This window comes from Chinchilla lanigera, unplaced genomic scaffold (assembly GCF_000276665.1).
Source record: "Chinchilla lanigera isolate Chin_1 unplaced genomic scaffold, ChiLan1.0 scaffold00091, whole genome shotgun sequence".
NCBI lineage: Eukaryota > Metazoa > Chordata > Mammalia > Rodentia > Chinchillidae > Chinchilla > Chinchilla lanigera.
In genome coordinates this window covers 1,266,604-1,282,827 of record NW_004955492.1, presented here as the reverse complement: position 1 = coordinate 1,282,827, position 16,224 = coordinate 1,266,604, and the positions used below count along the sequence as shown (strand labels likewise).

Genomic DNA, 16,224 nt, shown 5'->3' with positions numbered 1-16,224 from the left:
CAAACATACATGTGCAAGCACCACATTGTTTCTCTAGTGTAAAGCCTGAAAGAGTTAATTTAAACTAGGAGATATGATAGACATTGTGAATTGATAGGAAAGCGCTTAAAGGTAAAGGGTAACTGGGATATGGGAAAAGAGAAGGGAGAGAAATCATAATTTTAATCTTGCCAAATATGGGGAAAGAACTCAATAGGCTTAGAGAACACCAAATAGTTGGGAGAGAAGAAGCTCCCCACATCATAGTAAAAAATCCCAGATTCTTATTAACACAAGGACAGAATCTTAAAAATCTGACAGAGAAAAGCAGAAAAAATCATTTATAAAGGTAAATCCATTAGAAATATACTAAAATTTTTAACACAAGCATTGAAAGCCAGGAAAGTTTGGAATGAAGTGCTTCAAGCCCTAAATGAAAACAGCTTTCAACTCAGACTAACATATCCTGCAAAACTATCTTTAATAATCTTTGGGAAAGTAAAAACATTCTATGGTGAAGAACACTTTAAGAAAGTCATGACCACCAAAGTAGCATTTCAACAAATCCCCAAGGATGTACCACCAAACTAGCACTCCATCAAATCCCCAAGGACAGTAAAACCAACAAAGCCAAGAAGTGCAACAGAATAAAATATATCATGCAGTATGAACAGTTAAACCAAAAGGAAAAAATAAAGGAATCAATAGCAAAAAAATGCTAGGAAATTTAGGAATTTAGAAAAATAGGAAAAAAATGCAATGACAGGAATAAGTCAGTACCTTTCAGTAATAATTCTCAAAGTGAAAAGCCTCAACTCTCCAAAGAAAAAACTGAAATTGACAGACTAGCTGAAAAAACATAACTTGTTGGTTTGCTACATTCAAGAGATACATTTAATCCAAAAAGAAATTCATAAACTAAAAATCAAAGGATGAGAAACAGTATTCTATGCTCCTAATTTCTGAAAGCAAACTGGAAAAGCAATCTTAATTCTCAAACAAAGTAGACTTCAAGGAAACTGATCAGAAGAAGCGAAGAAGTTCACAACATACTAGTTAAGGGAACAATTCAACACAAAGTGATAAAGGTTGTAAATATATACACATCAAACACTAGTGCACTCAACTTCATAAAACAAATGCTACTAGACATAAAATATCAGATGAATGTCAACATAAACTAGCGGAAGCCTTTATACCCATCTTCACAAATAGATCCAGCAGACCAAAAATCAACAAAGAAATATCAGAGCTGAACCGCACCTTTGAACAAATGGACTTAATAAATATATACAGAGTGTTCTACCCTACTGCATCAGAATATGCATTCTTCTCAGAAGCAAATGTAACTTTCTTCAACACAGATGACATATTGGCCTGTTTGGCTTGCTTAAATGAATACAAAGCAATAAAAATTATCCCATATATACTGTGAAATCACAGGGCACTTAAACTAGAAATCAATTACTAAAGAAACCACAGAAATTTTACAGACACCTGGGTATCAAACTTGAATATTCAGTGGTCACAGAAAAAAAATCCAGGAACAAATTAGACTGTTTCTAGAAACAAAATTTGATGCCAGTTCAACATACCAGACATCCACACAGGAAAGAACTTTATGAACAGAACCTTAATTGCACGAGAAATAGAATCAAGAATCAACAAATGGGATTGTATTGAATTATAAAGCTTCTGGACAGCAAAGGAAACAACCAACAGAGTGAAGAGACAACCTACAGAATTGGAAAAAATTCTTTACTACTGCTTACTACTACTCTGACAGAGCACTAATTAAAAATTTATAAAGAATTCAAAACAATTAGACCTCCCAAAATAAAAGACCCAATCAAAAAATGAGCATCTGAAATGAATAGACATTTCTCAGAAGTACAAATGGGCAATAAATATAAGGAAAACACCCTCAACATCTCTGGCCACCATAAAATGCAGATTAAAATGACATTAAAATTGATTTCATCTTTATTCCAGAAAGAACGGCTATCCACAAAAACTCAAACAATACCAAATATTGGCAAAGCTGAGGAAAGGTACTCTTCTACATTGTTGAATCTAAAGGGTACAAACACTAAAGAAATCAGTGTGGAGATTCCTTGAAAAAGAAAAGCTAGAAATTCAATTTGATTCAGCTACTCCACTTAGGGTATCTTTCCAAAAAGTTAAAGACATCATACCACAGTAATATGTACATGACCATGTTTATAGCAACACAACACATAAGAGCTAAATCTTGGAAGCAGCCCTTATGTCCATCAACAGATGAATGGATAAAGAAAATATGCTATCTATACATAGTTGAGGCTACTCTGTCATAGAGAATGATAGATTTGAGTCATCTGTAGGAAAACAGATGCACCCAGAAGCCATAATGTTAAGTAGATCAGACACCCAAGCTTAAATATTGAATTGTTTCTCTTATATGAGAGACCCACAGTTTCTCTAAATAGTTTTAAGAACAATAGAAAACAGGGAGATACATCTTTTAAGAAGGGGATCTAGAGATGGGATGGTAAGTAAAAAGAAGCAAAATACCTCACATGCACATACTCCCTAAGATGAATGTAAACATTATGTGCTGCAAACATGTACTAATGAAAAATAAACTTAAAAAAAATAAAATGGTTGGGGTTTTGTGTGAATTATTTTTTATTGAGGAATTGCTGGTCTTTCAGAAACATTTTATCAGTTTATCACCGATGTACTTCTCAATATTACTTAGCATTTTCTGACTAAATCCTGTGTTTGCGTGGCTGTTCTTCACATTGTGTGCAAATGGTAATATGTAAATTAAAGCTTTTACATGGATTGCTTGTCAAACATCCGGATTGTGATGACATCAATAATGCTACAGACTGGGAAGATATCCTTGTGCAACTATAGGAAATGATATTTATTGACTGATTTTGCTATCTTTTTGTGTGTCTATTTAGATATGAACAGTAATGGCCTCTGTCTCACTTCTGAGTTCCTTGGTACACTGTGGGCTGAATGAACTGTACCCATCTCCATCATGATATGCAACACCAAGTCTTGTCACTAGTAGGTATTTTTTTATTCAACTTTATTTACAATTTTAAAGTTTATTCAACTTTATCTACAAAGGATAGATTTATAATTATAATTATGTAAAAGGCACATGTTATCATTCTGTATCAATCAATTGTGAAGTGAAGAAACAAGGTAAAATGTATTTTGTAATAAATATATATTAATAACCTGGTATATATGTGCCTATATAGACAGAATTTAAAGTGTATAATTTTAACTTTCTTTTACTGGATAAAAAAGTCACTGGAGACTTTCAATGTCTTCTGATTCTTTAATATTATATAGATCTAGTATCAGCATAAGACTGAAAAACTTTTACCTAGTTTAATACTTTGAAACATTTTTGTTTTATTGTAATTTTACCTGATAGGATATTTGATAAGTTTCCACACACACGTATCATATTGCTAACTAATTTAGATTTATGGTGTCATGAGAAAGGGAATTGTACCTAGAAGTTTTTAATTAAGTTTCAGCTTCAACTTTTGTCCTGTGATTAGACCCTTATCAGAGGCATCAGTTTTCTCATCTGAAAAGTGAGAGGAATTATTTCTGCTTTATCTTAATTTGTAAGATTACTCTGAAGGTCAAATGAAGGCATGATTGTGAAATCATTTGTTAACAGGCAATGAAGCTAATCTTCAAGTTCTTTTCTAGACATTAGATATGACTTTTATTGAAGGAAGGGTGGTCTATTAAATAGATAAAATGTTTGCATACTGCTATGGTTTGTATCTGGATGCCCCCCCCCAAAGCTGAATACAGTCATGGGGTGGGTTTCTAGAGCTTATGATTGATTCATGGTCCAATGTTGGAATTATGGGTGTGAGTGCTACACTTGCCCTGGGGCAGGGAGTTTGCATACAATGTAAGGGAGGGAAGAGGCTGTTGCCACTGCTCCTCCCTTTTGCTCTTGTTGCTTTTGCTGTCTTCTACCACCATGAACTGTTGCCCTCTGCCATGGGCCACTCTGCCTTGAAGCCAGTCGAGTATGGACTGAAACCTCCACAAACTGTGAGCCAAATAAACCTTTCCTTCCTTAATTCTGGGTGTCAAGAATTTTGTCTCAGCAATGAGAGAAAAGTAACTAAGACACATACAAACGAAAACATTTTAACAGATGATATATATTCACTTACTGAGAGTGTAGATTTGTGCTTTCATATTCAGGGTCTACAATCAAACTTCCTGAGGTTACAATTCAGTCCTATAATTGTTAAGCTTTGCAAATTACCTCACCTCCTGGTGTCTTAGCTTTCTCATCTGTAAAATGAGGCTAGTAATAATAAATCTTACATAATCTCCCAGTGTCCATTAGTAGGGTCAAGTGTTTAGCTGCACTCTGCTAGCCTAAGTTATCTGACAGTTACCTGAGGAATGTGGGATTATTATGAGAATATTTTAAAATCAAAAACCTCTTTGTTCAAAGTCACTTATTAATTAGTTGTGGAACCTAGAATTCTCATTCATTCTTTTGAAGTATCAGTTTCTGAGAAAGAAAGTTGAAATAATTATGATACCCTCCATACTGCTTTTGTCCAGAAAATTTAACACACCCTCTGGGAAAAAATAGTAGCTGTAACCCTAACTAGGAGCTGTAAATATACAATCACAATTTATTATATAATGTGATTTTCAAGTAACATAAGTCAGAGATCCTCTGAGTTTGAAACTATTCTTGCCTTATGCTATATTTAGGGAACACTTAGGAATGTGCCCAGTTATAAGATTACTTTAGTTAGGTTCAGAATTTCAGAAAAGAAATGAACAAATGCTCAAGTTGAGAAATGCAAACATAACTTGAATCTATTCTCATTAAGAAAATAAGAATGACAAAACCTGTTATCTTTTTAAAACCTATCTGGGAAGATCAGATCTGTGCTTAATTTGTTATGAAGTTCATGCTGTTGCCATGTTTCAATGTGACCTTCCCTTTTCAAAAAAGGAATAGCATAGAAAGGTTGTGGAGATGTAGAATATGTACCAGAGCAATGGAGAGTGAGAGTTTTACATAATCACACTGTTCAACATTGTTTCAATACAACCACATGCTCAGCATTGGATTCGGGACTTGTCTTATTATCAATCAACCTAAGGCATTGTCTTTGGGGTTTGTATTGGACAAAATTAAGAGGTTTTAATGGGTGAGCGTCATTTTTCCAAGTGAGTCATGTTTTTTCCCCCAAGGTGCAAAGCACTGATAACTGGGGGCAGCAGTTGGAGCCAGGAGCATGGACATGTGCTTTGTATTCATCTCATTAGACCAGTGATGCCTGGCTGGCACACCTCACTCAGATCAGAAAGCCAGGTCTTGTTCCCTCACATGTCCATTGTAAACCATCTGAGTTTTAAGCATACAGGATTTGGAGGTGTGTTCCTAAGTAAGACCCTATGCACCACGGACATGGGAGCAGGCCTGGCTGCTGCTTGGCTGTCCATGTGTGAGGGCCTGGGACAGACATGCCTTTGGTCCTATTTTTCTGGTATCCGCCCCACTCCATACTTCTAGCACCTCCGTGTTCCCAACATGCATGTTTTGAAGTCTCACATTAGGATAGAATGTAATACAAATAAAAAAGAAAGGCAAGCAGTAGGAGCATCAGTCCCACCGAAAGACAGATTTTCATGGATTCTTATTTTTAGGAGTTCTGTTTTTGTTTCTGTTTTCAACGTTTTATTGACCATTGTGTATTTGTGGTGCTTGCATTAAAAATTATATCTGACTTTAAAATTCTTCCACAGAAGACTGGTTAAGTCAGTTATCTAATATTTCTTAGAATATCATCTTCAAATGCTGAAGAAGAGTGAAGTATTTTATTCAGTATCTTAGGGTCAGAGTACAATGGGGACATAAAGACCTGAAGTCTGATATAAATTAGAGATAGAAAATAGGTGAAATCTTTATCAGTGTGATTTTAGGAATTGGTGCACTTGATTAGCACCTAATTTTAAGCATAATATGAACATGAAAAGGAGAAAGAAATAACCTTGGAAACAGATCGTATGGCAAGGCAGGCTAAAGATGAAACCTTTAATAATGTGAGTTCCTGATGAAAATGGCCTAACATAGGATCAATGAATTATAGACACCCCGGGACAGTGTGTGACACACTCTCTCCTGTGTCTGCTGCAGACAACCTCTGCCTCTGCTGGCCAAGGTGCACCTAGAAGCCGCCCAGCATTTTGTGCATGTCATGACCCCAAGGGCATGATTGTGTGCTAACCATACATCAAACTCTTGTTCCTCTTCCAAACTCAGTTCACATACTTTGTCATCTCTGAAAATGTCCTTAATCTTCTTGTTACATCTGACTCTTCCCTCCATTTTTCACCTACATCCTGTGCACCTAGCTCTACTATAGGTCTAGACCACACTCAATTCTCTTGCAATGATTGACTTATGAGTCCATCTGCCCCATTCCACTGTCAGTTTGCTGAGGGCACTGCAGTCTTATTCATTCTTGATTTCCCAGTATTTTTCAACAAATACTAACTGTTTAAATTAATTACTGAAATGATTAATAACAACCTGCTCCTTAGATTGAACAAGAAATAGTTGCATTTGCCATGATACAAAGATTCCTATCAAATGTCAGGCAATGTGAATATTGTCTTCTAATCATTATTAATAGAAATCTGTAAAAACTATAATTAGAAAAATGAAAAATGGTAACTTTTAACCTACCACAGTGTTTATGTCATTTTAAAATTTTAGCAAAATGTAACAAAACCTTGAAGGTCTATAACAGACTCTGTTACCTTATTAGTTTATCATTAAGAATAGTATGTTTAGAAATAGCATCTCAATGATGATAAGAAGTTATTTGGCCAGGTGTGGTGGTGCAGAACTGTAATCTCAGCACTCTTGAGGCTGAGGCAGGAGGACTGTCGTGAGTTTGAGGCCAGCTTGGGCTAGACAGTGAGTTCAAGGTCAGTCAACTGCAAAGGAAGATCCTATCTCCAAAAAAAGAAATTATTTGACCTCTTGTTTGCTGAGGATAGAACGACTTTCCCCATATGTTTTAATAAGAAAAAAAGAAATAATATAAATTGTTAAGTTTTATTATAACTATTATATTTATTGTAATTTTTGTCCAATACTGCACACCTGAGTTCATCTTAAACTATAAATTCACCTATCAAAGTATATATTTATGTGTTTATATACATATATATTAAATATAAAGTATATGTATGCTTTAAATAAATACTTAAAATACATATTTCATATGACCAAGGAAAATTCTTATTTATTAATCTGGTTTGGTGAAGGTAGAAAATGTGTGTGTTAAGAATAATTAAAGGTTTTTCTAAATTTGAACTGTTATTTAGAAATACAGTAAGAAAACCTAAAGAAGGAAAGAAAAAAACCCACTCTATGAAAATGAGTAGCTGAATATCAAAGGACTTAAAATTGTTTAAGTGTGTATTCTTGAATTGTACCATTGTGTAATATTAGCCAGAAAAACTACTAAATCCATTCAAACCATGTTTAAAAGCTGGGCCCTCTTCTTAGTTGCTTCCAAGGTGTACTGTCTCTCTCTATATATACACTGAGGTGATTCAGAAGTTATAATTAACACAGATTATCCCACAGAGCTCAGCTCTCGCATATGGCTGCAGGTAGGTAAGTGGAAAGCAGTAAGCAAATAAACATTTTTAGGAGAAGATAATGTGTACTCATGTTTTCAATGCTTGGTATTCTAAATTGACAAGCATCAAACAAAAACAATCTTTGAATGAATTTTATATCAAGAATATTCATCTAGTTGTGTAAGCAGAAATAGGGTCATGTGGGTATTATAACATTATTAAAGCTTTAATATATTCAAGTAGGTAGATCAGTATACCAAGAATTATGTGCCTTTGAAAGAGATTATTTTATTATTCCAAAGATAACACTTGAAAATACCAAGCTGCTTCCTTATAACTCTTTAATTCTCTACTTAATGTGTCTGAGATTAAAATGTCTTGGTGACTACTTTCTAACATTCATTTAGTTAAAATATTTATAGTTTTATATTAAAATCTAATAACCATGTGGCTATCAACTACTGAGTTTGCAATTATGCAGGATTCACTATCATATCCTCAACTGATAATCACAAAAGTGCCATCATAACGGCATTGTTATCTTCATTTTACAAACAAGGAGATGCATACAATGTGGAGTTCACTCTATAGGTAGACATTGTAAGAGTCAGGCCAGAGGTGCGTGAAAGTAAGGGAGCAGAATGTGTGTGTGTGTGGGGGGTGTATTTGTGTGTACAAAGAAAACATTAAATATATGTACAATAACAAATTTGATTTTAAATAAAAATGCCTTCTCAACAAAAATAATTCTTGCACTCAGATTTTTAAAGCAGCTTTTATTACAAATTTGATGTTTTTAATCACAAAACATCTTATTTTGATCTTTCCCAAAAATTAACTTTTTGATAAAATATCTGTACCTTAATTTTAAAATGACTTGTGTATTGCTGATCATTCTTTAGTACAGAAATCTTCAAGACTTGCACATCACTATATTGCACTGGAGAGAGTATTTACTCTGGGAGGGCACTGAGGCAGAGACTCTGAACAGCAGGAAGCCTAAAGGGGGAAAACTTTCACAACACACCAAGGGAAGACAAACTAAAGAAGTTTCTGTTGTTTTGTCAGAGTTTAAATCCTTTCTGAATGGACTCCCAGAGTGACATGGCAGTGCGGCACTTTTAGTACCTAGCCACACAGAAGCTGGCTGCGGAGCTAGGGCCACTGATTCATGCACATTTCCTAAGTGACCAATATAATATGTGATGTTCACTTAAGAGCTTCTGACGAGATAACTCAAAACTTGGAAAAAACAAGTGTCTACCACGCATTGTGCTGAGCCTGTTTTCCCAGTAGAAAGTAGATAAATCATTTTTAGTGATCTTTGGACACAATATAATGTCTTTATTGAACTCAGTAAGTATAAAACTTTACTAGATTGCAATGATAGCTAAAAAAGCTTATTCCTCTCAGGAAAGAAGACAAACATAACTATGCACACACTTTCTAAAATATGTTCATTCCTTTCCATGAAGCACAGATTCATGTTTGAAAACATATTCTTAGGTTCTCTGATTATGTGATTATTAAAGACTTTCCCAAGTGAAAATAATTCAGCATCCATGCCATTGCTGTGTCATGATTTTATTGCAAATGAATTGCAAAAGATTTTGTACACATTCTTGATCATTCATTTCTTAAATTTTTTGAAAATATATGAACAAAAAGTATAATGAAGTTAACGATAATTTCTAATGGCTTTTTGACAGTGAGATAATGCAAGTTGAGGTGGAGAAAGTCAAATTGTTAATTACCTTCCTCCCCAACTTTACACAGGAAGGATAAAATAAAAATATTTCTGCCAAAACCAAAAAAAAAAAAAAAAAAAGGGGCTGGGGATTTAGCTCAGCGGCAAAAGCACCTGCCTGGCAAGCGCAAGTTCGTGAGTTCGGTTCCCGGTACCAGAGAAAAACAAAAAAAAAAAAAAAAAAAAAAAAAAAAAAAAAAAAAAAAAAAAAAATATTTCTGCCAATATAAAAATCAAAGCAAAGGAATTTGGGCTCCCTTTCCTCACAGGGTGGTTTTTAGTAGAGTAACTAGAGTTCCCTTTTAGTGTCCTTATAACGTTAAGCCTATTAAATATAATAAATATAATAGATTAATGTTAGAGGTCTCCTTATGCTGAAGGAAATATGCACAACTCCCACACAGAAGAGGCACATAAGTTGCTAGATATAAATGATAAGCAACTATCACAGTAAAAAAAGTCACTGCATATAAAGAATTCTGAATTGTTAGCTTATTCCAGTTATTGTCTTTCCTTGGAGATTAACACAAATCAGGGTACATAGAAGAAAGAAAATGAATGTTAATAGCATTGAATTGAATAATGCTGCTATGTATTAACTTCTTTGGGAGATCTGTTATGAGGCTAGAGTATATTTATCCAGGACTTATTTACTTTAGAAAAGTAACTGCATGCTGGACTTCAGTCTTACACTTTTGTTCATGCTTGAGACTAGGAGCCCCTTGAGGGCTGTGCTGAGTGGGGTGAAGCCTACTCAAGCAGGAAAGGGTGTCATCTTCCTTAGCTCCCATTCTCTTTGCCTGTGAATATAAAAAGTCAACCTGATTATATTGCTCCTGTTAACGATACACTCCTATTTAGCTGAGCAAAGCTAATCTTTACATCTGAATTCTATGTTAAGTCGTTCCATCTTCCTTTAAAACTATGCTCTGCTTTACCTAGCTGTGATTCGTATTTGGCGCTGTGGTTGTATGTTACCCATTGCAATGAAGTGTTTAATGGTCTGTGTGAATCTAGTGTTACTCCCTCTCCCACATCACTGCCCTTGACATGTGAGTACCTAACATGTCTGAGTATTTTATTCTCTGTGTAAATGTCTCCCGTAATCACATTCATATTGTCTTGAGTTTGAAATCAGATGCTTTTTCAATGGGAATAAAAAGCCCTATGATATGATTACAAGAAATTCTTCTAATTTATATCCAGGCACCACCTGTCATGCACCTAACATAGGACCTTGGCCAGCCCTCTCCACAGTAAGACACTGTAAGCTCTTTAGTGCTACTGACTTATTGGATTGCCATTATAGAAGCAAAGGAATTAAAATAAAAATCAGTATTTCCATATTCTTCAGTTAATACCTTTTCAATAATGTTAGGAAATAAAATATTGTTAAGATATTTTTGCTATATCTTTCTTTACTTTATGGAACTGCTGAGTTGTAGAATTGAAATCTAAACTCAGGGAGCTGGGGATTCAGCTTAGTAGCACAGTGCCTGCCTGGCAAGCATGAGGTCGTGAATTCGATTCCCGGTACTAGAAAAAAAACAACAAAAAAAAAAGAAGTCTAAACTCAAGTCTGGCCAATACCAAGGCCCAAGCTCTTAATGCAACAGCATAAGAAGTTTAGCTGTATCACCCAAATTTTCTGAAGTACAATTATTAAGATTTAATGTATAGGCTGAATACTAGGATTCTATTCAGATAAATGTTTAAGAGAAACGTAGGTCATGCCCCTAAAAAGACTTCCACAGACTCAAATATTTGCCTATAAAGAACAGTGTCACAGGTAGTGGAATGAAAGGAACTGAAATTCATAATTTATACAGGCAAAGAAACAATAAACTGCTATTGAAAATTTCAACAACCTTTTTGTTTATGTCATGTCATTAATATAATTACATCCTTACCATATGTGTCGGTGGAATCTATTATCCTCTAGAAACACTTGCAACCTTGGAGGCACGACCTCTTTCTTGAGAAGGATTGTATCTTCTTTATTCCAAAGTGAATGTGGGACAAGGAAAGCAACCATCAAGAAATATATCCAGGTGCAAGTTCTCTCTCTTAGTTTATGTAATCCAAATGAATTTTATTCCTCTAAGAATAAATAGATCATCACATAAATGGCTTGCCCAAATCAAGAAGGTGAGGTCAGCTCAGAGTTTATATAACATTGCTGAAGTTTTTCTGGTAGTTAAAAAGGTTAATCAGAGTGACTCTAAAATTAACAATATTTGGGAAGATGACAATACCTGAATCTAAAGACAATTAAAAGAGACTTGAATTATCTTTCTAGCACTTGTCCAAAAAAACATGACATTTTCATGGTTGCTGCTTTTTAATCTAGAACATTTAAAGATATATTTTAATAATCATGAAGAATTCCAAATTCCTCCAATTCACAGAATCTTGTGTTTTGCTGTTGTCATCATTATTGTTTTTACTATAAACAATGATCTATCTCAAAGCAAGAATGGAAGATTGTGATGAAAATTTATTATTTTTAACTCTAAAGAGAGGTGAGGCTAATGAACTGGAGTTCTCTTTATTTCTAGCAAATCTGTAAAGAGCTAACTAGGCATCTGATTAGAGGCTATTTGTAGGGAGCTAATTTAGACTGGAAACAAATAGTTGTGAAAAGTGAGGAAATCCTACTGAAAAAAAACACGGCAGAATCACATCAAATAGGAGTGTTAGAGTAATTTACTATTCTTGGCAATCCAGCAGCTGGTTTAGCTAAAGCATTCCTCTTTTTCATGATTGCTGCAATAAGGACAGGAAATGGTTCAAAAAACACACTGGCTTTCCTGTAGCAGACTTCTGTAAAAATTTAATAGCCAAAAGTGATTTTTAGAAGCTCAGTTTTTAGCTATTTCAGAGAAGCTTTAATGAGATAATGAATGTTTCTAACTTTAGCCACCTAGAAATTATCCTAGAAATACAATAAAGAGAAGAAAAAACAAAGTTTGACCTATGCCATTCATTAAAAGTATATGATGTCACAACTAGGGGTTAGTTTTACAAAATAATGACATTTTAGCTAAATATTGAGGAAATAATTAAAAAATCTAATGAAGAGCATACATTATGTATTGTTATTCTCTACTTGATTGTTTCAAATAAGGAAATAGTAGGACTGAGTATTAAGGGGAGTTGAAATAGCCAAAACATGACAAAATTGCAATGGGCAAAAAATACTTATCCATATATTCAAAACCATTTTCCAGTCTGAAAGTGGCTTGATGGAACCATACATTTGAACTACCGTGACTAGCTATATTTTTAGCTAATGCATTTTTCAATGGAATTTTGCCTTTGCCTTGCTCCAGAGTCATTAGAAAAACAGCACTGCACAAAAAATATGTAAAATCATCTTTGATTCTAAATCTTTGGGTTGGATGGAAAAAATAAAATAAAATCCTGTGTATTATTTTCTTACTGATACTGCAACAAAGTCCCACAAAGTAGGAGGCTAAAAATGGCAGACATGTACCATCTCATGATTCTGGAGGACAGAATTCCACTATCAAGTTGTTGACAGAGATGTTTTTCCCCTGGATGATCCAAAAGAGATCAAACTTCTTACCTCTTCTACTTTCTGGTGGCCACAGGCGTTCCTGGGCTGGTGGTTGTATCATTCTGATCTTTGTCTCCAACTTCATGTCCTCTTCTCTGTGGGGGTCACATCTCTGTCTTAGGAGAATGCATTGACGCTGAGATAAGGGCCCACCTATATAGTTCAGGACAATCTTTCCACTTTAGGATCCTTACTTTAATCCCATCTGCAAAGACCCTTTTTCCACATAAAGTAACATTTACAGCTTCCCAGGATTAGGACCCTGGAGTGGTCCTACTAATTAGGACTAGAACTCGTCTCCTTACTGCAACCTAATCTCAATTTTAAATCTACTGCATTCTGTAAGATGTATTGAAATGTAGAGTTAAAGCTAATCGAAACTGCCATTGCTGTAATAGTGCAAGACAGAGGTATTTGGGGTAAAAAATTAACTTTTGACCTAAATTATTTTTATTCAAATACGTCATTTGACCTCAGTTATTGAAGTCATGTGATAAAGTTGTTTTTCCTCCCCTAACTAACTGTTGTGGAAATCAATTTTTAAATATTTCAGTAAAAATTCATTTCTTATTAGTAGTTTATTTTATAACATTTGTCAATATATTTTGTTTAAATGGCCCCTGTCATATATGTTGAAAAAGAATGAAATTTTTTATTGGATGTTTTTAAAGTTCCACAGTTTTAAAATGCCACAGTTGGGTAAATAACTTTAATGGTTTTGCTTCGTTTTCTGGTGATAATTTTCCTCACTTTCAGGTAATTTATTAACATAGTAAAGAAATTAAGAGGATGAAATAGCTGTTGTGATCTGGTCATGTTTTATAGCACTCCCAACTGAGAAAATGATATATGTTAAACCATCATATGATCAAAACAATATTTTCATTACAAGCATCTTTAATTTTGATTCAGCAACATGTTTGCAAGAGCAGACCAAGCTATAGATGTTAATATGATTCTGGAGCTTCTGTCATTGTATCTGTTATTATGCTAACAAGTTTAAGTAAATTACCAGTGTCTAGCAAGATATCACTTATTTTGGGATGAATCATATTGGCAATTTATCATAATAATTAGAGTAGCACAGCTATATAAGGTCCTTAATTATACCTACTCATGGATAGGGAAACTGTTTTGATTTTGTCTTCATTGTTGTTTTGTCATTTTTTAATTTTTAAAATAAAAAATAAAAATAAAATACATTGTATCTTTTGTATCAGAATTGTTTGTCTTTACTTAGATGTCTCATTTCAGTTCCTTTTGATTCAAGCTTTTCTGTGTATGTTTCCTTTCAAGAATGATTTTGACCAAGGTTATTTACTTTTTTATGCTAAATTGCTCTCAAATACAGTGAGACACTAATTCCTTAAGAGACATGAAGAGTTCTCCTAGGAATACAAGCTAGAAAGGAATTTTGAAGAGGACTGTTTGACCACTTTCATGGAGAAGTGCTTGCAATTCAATATTGAGTTTTAGGCGTTCCAGCACTATGAGACTCCCAAACTCTATGGAACTATAGGTCCAGTGACAAAGAAATAGCCCCAACATCATGTCCACAAAGGATACTTTCCCTTGGATCGAAATATGATTCCTTTCATTGATCACCAGTACATAGACTGTGTCTAGATGCCAGTGTATTTTCAGTGATAAATTCATAAAGTCTCTGCAGAAACTTACCAAAATAATATGAGTTAAATTAACTGGATCAAGATATTTGTTCTGGAATGACTAGAAGAGCTTATTCTCAGAAAACTGCCATTTTATTTAAATTATTGAACAGTCACAGATGTTGTTGTATCTCAAAAATATGAAATCCATCCTTTGACAAAATTTTATGATTGCCCTTTTCAAAAATAAAGTTGAAACTATTCTACCAAATAATGCTTAAAAATCACCCCTAGGGGCTACTTAACCTATCTATAACTTTATTAAAACATGTAAGTTCGGGGCTGGGGATTTAGCTCAGCGGCACAGCGCCTGCCTGGCAAGCGCAAGGTCGTGAGTTCAATTCCCGGTACCGGAAAAAAAAACAAACAAAAAAATTAACATCCGTAAAATATGTAAGTTCTCTTTAGGAATTTTCTTTATTTCAAAAGTAGCTTGATAAAATCATGTGGTGCAGTTAAGTTTTTCTTAACAAATCTGATACATTATATCTGAAAATGGTAGGTGTATTCTTTCTCAACACCACAATACAGAAGATATTCAGATAATATACATTCCCCTTATTTTGACTCTAACCTACTGGCTTTAGGTAAAAACTATTAGAATTTATTTTGAAGCACTAATTTGAACAGTGCTGTAGGTGTTGCTTATTCTCTCTGGCGAATGGTTGATTTCAACCCACCTTCCATCCCTGCAGGTCAAGATTGCCTCTGTGTCTGGGGTGAGTGTTTGACTTCAGCTGTGGTGTGGAACATGTGGCATACCTAGCTGGACAAGGATCCTTGTGAAGGTCTCCTTTGAGCTCTAGGATGCTCTTTTTCCCCCTCATTGCTCTTTTGCATTGCTCTGTTGCATGTGAATTTGTGATAGCACAGAGATACCTATGACACGGTATGGTCAGAGCCTGGTAGCTTTCCCTGGCTGATTCCACCTCTGTTTGGCATCTCCTGGTGATTTCTTTTATTAGCAATTTATTTTACAATGTTTCTCTACACACTTTGTTTAAATGGTCATTGTGACGTATCTTGAAAGTACAGTGAAATACTTGTTATTGGAATTTTTTATAGTTTCACTACTGGCTGAGACTTGCCCATTAGCCCTTCTAGGGCCTTAACTGGGCTCCCCTTTTATTGGCTACCCCCTCCACCATCTCAGATGGTCAGTTCTAGCTGGTCTGCAGGTGACTTTCAATCCACTTCAGAGCCATTTCCACTTCCTCAAAATTGAGAGGCCCAAGAAATATCAACTATGATATGTCCATCACGGCGTCTTGCTGGACAGCTGAGTGCACTTCTGTGCTGCTGTGCCCCAAGCTGGCATATGCCTCCTGTTTCCGAAGTAGGAAATGGGACAAATGCTCTTGTCATTTTGGTAATATTCTGTCATCTCAACCTATCCCTCCCATCCTTGGAACAATGCAGATAGAAGGAAACATGAGAACATGTACCTCTCACAATAACTTCCTCTCTTCTTTCCTCTTCCCTTGGCCCCCCTTTTCTTCCATTCTTCCCCAGGACCCACAAAAGAGCAGCTTTTCTGAGATTATCTACTTCTTCTTGATTCAAGGTTAATAATTAATCCCCAAGGAAGC

The 16,224-nt window shown here is 34.8% G+C and overlaps 1 protein-coding gene and 1 long non-coding RNA gene across 6 annotated transcripts in view; one reads left to right on the top strand and one right to left on the bottom strand.

Moving 5' to 3' along the window:
* Chrm3 (cholinergic receptor, muscarinic 3) overlaps positions 1-16,224 on the top strand; it is a 471,486-nt gene that overhangs the window by 147,005 nt on the left and 308,257 nt on the right. For 4 of the 5 annotated variants that reach the window (XR_001231254.1, XM_013504730.1, XM_005404924.2 and 1 more), the window contains one exon: positions 2,931-3,039. The exons of the other annotated variant lie outside the window; for it this stretch is intronic. The gene's annotated coding sequence lies outside the window, so the exon portion shown is untranslated. The remainder of the gene's footprint in view (positions 1-2,930; positions 3,040-16,224) is intronic. 5 annotated transcript variants of the gene reach the window in all.
* On the bottom strand, positions 9,585-13,319 carry LOC106146700. The gene is made up of 3 exons (XR_001231256.1): positions 12,978-13,319; positions 11,299-11,488; positions 9,585-10,188 (listed from the first exon to the last, which is right to left on the bottom strand). It is a non-coding gene; the product is annotated as an uncharacterized LOC106146700 (long non-coding RNA).